Genomic DNA, 6,613 nt, shown 5'->3' with positions numbered 1-6,613 from the left:
GATTTTGTTCGATACTTTCAGTACAGATCAGGCGTTACCCTAGACTGGTCCTCCCTATCTAAAATGGAAAAGAAGCCAGAGGAAAGCTTTAGAGAGTTTGGGCTCAGATGGAGGGAATAGGCTTCTCGAGTCAATACCCCGATTGGTGAAGAAGAAATGGTTGAGCTTTTCCTACGAGCCCAAGGGCCCACCTACTTCAGTCATTTGATCCCGGCCTTGGGAAATCCTTTCAAAGATGTGTTAAAAATAGGGGAGCTAGTAGAAGAGGGAATCAAGTCAGGCAAAATCATGAGTTGTTCGAAAGACATTCAGAACATCCCAGTAAGCTTGGGTGGAAGAAAGAGAAACAGAAAAGATGATCCGATGGGCTTTCCCGATCAAAACTTCCAGCCTCGACATCGTCCCCATGGATATCCTGATGCACATGGTGATCCTCCCCAATGGCACTTCTCTCCACGGAACTCGCAAAATCGTACATCACTCTCTCAGTACCCAGCTCCACAAAATGCCTATTCACCCCCACGAGCCTATCGAAAACCCCCTGGATCAGGTTTCCGGCCCAATCAAGCATTTAAGAATGAGAGATTGCTGAAAAAAGAAAAGGCTTTCACCCCATTGGGAGTGTCATACACCAGTTTGTTCCAAAGGTTGAAGCAATTGGACATGTTGAAGCCGATCCAGATAAAAATGCCAAACCCTCTTCCAAAGAAGTTTGATTTTTCTCAAAGGTGCGCATATTGCTCAGATGCCCCGGGGAATGACATAGAGAAGTGTTGGAATCTGAAAAATGCGAGTCAAAAGCTTATTGATGCAGGCGACATTGTCGTGCAAATCTAGATGCAGCAGACACCAGCCAAAGTCCATTGCCTGTGCATAATGAGACGCATATGGTGGGTATGATTTATTTTGAAAAGGAATGTGAGAATTCTTCTGGGAGCCTCGGAAGTTCACATGCTACTAATCTTTCAGCGCTGTCAGAGGTTGATCTTAAGAACGAGCCGGCGGAAGGAACCCAAAAGCAATCTGTTAAGAACAATGTGCTGAAGACGTGTGAAGTTCCTAGTATTGTTGATGCAGAAGTCAGTGGCTAAGATGTTGAGTTTGAGGATTGGAAAAATGCTCTTTTCTTGGTGAGCCAGGGAGGAGCTTTGGTGGCTTAGTTTGTTGTCATTTCTGTTGTCCGGGTTATTTCAGGGTTGTAATCCGGATATTATCTTGTGACTTAAACCCTTCTATCCTTTTATTTTGTCTAGTTCCTTTAGTCGTAATATCTCATTTAGTGCTATCTAGGTTTGTTCCAGGGTTGTATCCCACTTTGTTTTACTTGTTTTGTTATTCGAACCGTTTCACCGTCTGTCTAATGCAATGTCCTGTCTTTTGTTATTTCCAGTCGTTTTCTTTGTTTAGTTCTTTTCTATCCTTTCATTTTGTCTTTTGTCTAATGCTGGTACTAATGAGATGACATGCATGCAAAATTCTAGGCATGGTCTTAAAGTCAGTTTAGTTATGAAGCAATGGAACAATTTTGAAGATGATAGGGACATTTGAGGGAAATAAGTAAATGCATTTTGAGATCACTTCCAGCCCGAATTGTGTGAAACTGGGGCAGGTATAACGTAAAGAAAACCCTACTAAAATACATCATGCCGCATCGGGTTGAAGCTAAAGGCAAGTTTGCCCAAATTGATAGGAGTCGTTCATAGTAATGAGGGTAAGAGTGTTGTCCAATGGTGCTTTTATATTTAACAGATGTAGAAGGCGAATGTGTAGATATGGTTTTCAAGTCTGGTACAATCAAAAGATGTTACGATTGTTTTCCTTGGTTTGTTTAATTGTGTTGTTTGTACTTGGCATGTTTTGAAGATTGGAATGACGAAGGCATTTTGTTTTGCTATCTAAACACCTTATCCTTCGTTACCCCTTTGTGCCTCATTTATTTTCTTTCATACCCCTCTTTCAGAATCAGTAGCAAAGATCAGAAACACAAGCGTGAAAGATAAGTAAAGGAAAAGGAGAAAAGAATAGAACGAAAAGGGAGAGAAGAAAAATGAAAATTGAACAAAAAAAAAAGAAGAGAAAAGAAGAAAAAGAAAAAAAAAGAGGAAAAAGAAGAAAGAAAAAAACAACAAAACAACAAAAAAAAGGAACAAAGAAAAGAAAAGAAAAGAAAAGAGAAAAGAAAAATCACAACAACAGAACAATTCCTATGACATGAACTACGTTCGACCTGATTCCTTTTAAGGATACGTAGGCAGCCTCACGGTTCGGTCTCATCAAAATAAAAATCCAAAAGTCCCCAAGCAAAGAAATTGGGGCAGAAGTGGTGGTTGTGGTAGGAAATCTGATTCCGAAAGTTGTAATTTTGAACCCATTCAAATTGTTTTGAGCCTTTGATATCCTTTCTTCCTAACCCCATCCAAAGCCCACATTACGGTCCAAAGAAAGACCTTCCGACCAGTTTTCGAGAGATGCCAAGTCAAGCGAGTAGAGGGGAATCATATCAGGGGCAGCACTCTGGTCCAAGCAGAGAAATAAAATGAGAGTCTTAGAGGTGAAAACCTTCACGGGCAACGTAAGGCGATGAGAGCTGAGAGAAATAAAAATGAGAGAATCTTATTGGTGAAAACCCTCGCGGGCACCGTAAGGCGACAATAAGTTGAGATAAAGAACAAAATGAGAGAGGCTTGATGGTGAAAACCCTTCGGGCATTACAAGTCGAATAAGGACCGTGAATCGGATTGGATAATCAGAGCATTGAAGCCCAGTTTCACGGTTTAGGAGTATAACAGGAGTTGAACATTAAACTTGCTCAACAGAATAGGCCACAGGTGCATGTCATGGTCATTAGAGTTGGTATCCACATCTAATAGGTTTCTACTTTGTAATTTTCTTGTTAGGAACCATCTCTTTCCTTTGTCCTTTACTCTGTTCCTCTTGTCTTATTTACTTCCTCTTCCTGAGTCTGTTGGGTCAAAATAAGTGAGAAATGACTTCAAAATTTGCCACTGGCTATCCAATTGCACAAAACGGGGTCTGGCTAACACATCGAAATGTCATAAGTCAGAAAAGAACAACAAGCGCATTGAGCTGGTAATAATCAACATGCTTTGGGATCCTTATGAAATACAAAGGTTTGGTACATGTCAATTCATGGACAATGCAACAGTTGGAGGGTGTTAGGTGAATAGTGTCACACCTCCCTTTTCCGCCCCCGCGAGGGGCGTAGGAGTTTTTCCAATTAAAGGTCAATCAAAACGGGATTTGTTTATTTATTTCAGAGTCGCCACTTGGGAGATTTAGGGTATCCCAAGTCACCAATTTAATCCCGAATCGAGGAAAAGAATGACTCCATATTACAGTCTGCGAACCAGAAATCCGGATAAGGAATTCTGTTAACCCGGGAGAAGGTGTTAGGCATTCTCGAATTCCGTGGTTCTAGCACGGTCGCTCAACTGTCATATTCGGCTTGTTTATATGATTTTATACAATTATGCGCTCTTGTGCAAGTTTTAACTCTTTACCGCTTTTATTATTATATTTCAAAAAGAATGTGAACATCGTTTAAAAACATGTCTTTGGATGGCGTCACATGAAATGCACCCGCAATCCGGAACACAGTTTTATTCAATGTTTTGGGATTTGGATTTGGGTCGCATGAAATGCGCACCCGAGTTTAAGAAGGTAAGATTAATTAAATCGGGCCTAAAGAGTCTAACGCGTTATTGTCTTTGGGGAAGGCAGTAAAATTCACTAAACAGTCCATCCCAAATTCTAAGTATTTATTATGACCAATTATTGAGGGCCCCGCAGCTTGCTTTTCTATTTGGCGAGGCTCGTCTCCTTATTTTTAAAAGGATAATCTTAACATGACTATATTTTCTATTTTTCGTTTCCTAAAATAAATGAAGATAAGGTCCTACTTTATTTACATACTTTCGGGTTATTATAGTTAAGTTTCGAAAGTGAGTTGTTTAAAGAGTTTACATGGCAATGCATAGAACATTCTACATACAGACAGTAAAAGAAAGAAAAGACTACATTAAATTACAACTTCAAATCTTTCTCATTTTTGCATTCATGCTTCGAGTGGCTTACAAGATGAACCAGTGTATCAGTTTGTGTACCTGGTATTTGGAAAGCAAGGAAAGAAGATGAAGATTAGTAGAAGCAGCAGTAGTGTAAATACACAGCAACAGCAGCAACCCAACAACAACAAATTCGAACCAGATTCAAGGCCCAGAAAACTTTGAAGAAAAACCGAACAACTCAATAGAACAAACCCAAAAGTTTGTAAACAAACTAAACAGCAACAACTCACGCGTGTATTAAACTTGAAAACTAAACACGACTCTCACTTTGTTTTTGTTTTCTCTTTTTAAACTCTCCAACACTCTCTTAGGATTTTCAGAATGTCTTCCTCTCTTTCTAAGTAAGTCTTTTTAGTTCAAGTCTTTTCTCTCAAGTCTAAAAGCCCTTTTTTTTTCTCTGTCTCCTTTTTTCTGCCTCTCTTCAATATTCAGCTCTCTCTTTTTATCTCTCCCCTCCTTTAAATCTGTCCAAGCCCCCTCTATTTATTACCATCTTTCAGCATTTTTTAAACATAAAACCCACTATCTTCCCACTCATTCCCCTTTTAATCCCACTACCTAATATTTTATCCCCCACTATATTAAACAAATACCCCATTATATCTTGTCCCCCATGCTTATATTAAACAATTGCATTATTCCCCACCATTATATCTTGTCCCCCCATTATTGACTATTTTAATATTATCTTAATCTTAATGGACAGAACACTCAAAATAAATAATTGTTCAGATTTTTAATTCCAAAAATACCCATCCGCCCTTACTGAAATTACCACTTTACCCCTGAACGTACTACAATTTACCAGTCTACCCCGTCAGCTATAACAATTCAGCTAATCAATTCTAACCAAAATATAGCAGCTATAACCAATTCCTAATCAAATTTTATGAACAAATTCAAACTAAATGATGAACAACAAAGAAACAACTTGAATTATTTTGATTGAACAATCTTTAAACAACGAATCTACTTTCAGATTCAACAACAATAACAAACAAGTATATTCAAATCATGAGCTCAAATTCAAATTAAACTTAAACAAAAATAAATAAACAGATTCAAATCACTAAACTCAAACAATCAATTGATCTTCAAATTAAATCCAACAAAATTACAGCAAAGATACATGATTCAAACTAAAATCAAAAATTAAAAAACTAAAATATAAACTCACATTAAATCACTGAATTAACATGAACTTCAAACAAAAAATGAATTATCATGTCTTAATTAAACAACAAACATGTCAGATTCAAACGATTTAAACTAACCTTTTCTATATTAAAATTAAATCCTTTTAAATTAATAAAACAAACTGAAAAAAATAATTAATTGAACTTCAACTTAAATCTAACAATATTATAAATAAACTATAAAAAATGAATTATCATGTCTTAATTAAACAACAAACATGTCAGATTCAAACGATTTAAACTAACCTCTTCTATATTAAAATTAAATCCTTTTAAATTAATAAAACAAACTGAAAAAAATAATTAATTGAACTTCAACTTAAATCTAACAAAATTATAATTAAACTACAAAAAATGAATTATCATGTCTTAATTAAACAACAAACATATCAGATTCAAATGATTTAAGCTAACCTCTTCTATATTAAAATTAAATCCTTTTAAATTAATAAAACAAACTGAAAAAAATAATTAATTGAACTTCAACTTAAATCTAACAACATTATAATTAAACTAATAATTTCTTCCCTAAAAAACAAGAAAAAAAATGAGACAAACTGAAAAAAAAAACGATAAATATGAAATTAATATCAAACATATCTAATTTTAAATCCGAAAATATAAAACAAATTACGGACAAAACATGAAACTTAAACCAACTAACCGAAAATGGACAACGATCGAAGAAGATGGTCGTTTGGCGTCGTTTGAAGACGACGCAGTGATGTGAAGAAGACGCAGCGGGCAGTAGCAGGTGGACGCAGCCATGGAAGCAGTGGTACGTCGGAGCAGCAGCAGGTGGACGTAGCGGGCAGCAGTGGTACGTCGGAGCAGCAACGAAGAAGATGCAGCGGGCAGCAGCAGTGACGGATGAAGAAGACGCAACAACAACACGAAGAAGAAGATGCAGCAGCAGCAGGAAGAAGAAGACGACGCAGCAGCAGGAAGAAAAAGACGACGCAGCAACAGCACGAAGCTGCCATGGCCGCGGCCAACAGCGACGTGAAGCTGAAGGAGAAGAAGCAACCAGCAGCGACGGGGTGGAGCTGGGTTTCGACGAAGGTTTTCCGGTGATGTGACGACGACAAAGAAAGTGAAGACGAAGAAAATGAAGATGGGGCAGCCATGGAAGCTGCTTCACGTCGTCTATGGCCGAGCTTCGAGGGTGTTGGAGAAGATGAAGCTGAAAGGGAGGCCGTTCATGGCGTGGGCTTAGTGGGTATTGGAGGACGATGGTGGACTGCTGGTGGATGATGGGTGAGGAGGGCAGGAACAACGAGGGAAGCCATGGAAGGGGATCTTGGGGTGTTTTTCTTGGAGAAGAAGAAG

Source organism: Nicotiana tabacum, chromosome 3 (genome assembly GCF_000715075.1).
Source record: "Nicotiana tabacum cultivar K326 chromosome 3, ASM71507v2, whole genome shotgun sequence".
NCBI classification, from domain to species: Eukaryota; Viridiplantae; Streptophyta; class Magnoliopsida; order Solanales; family Solanaceae; genus Nicotiana; species Nicotiana tabacum.
Note: the sequence above shows the minus strand (reverse complement) of the source record.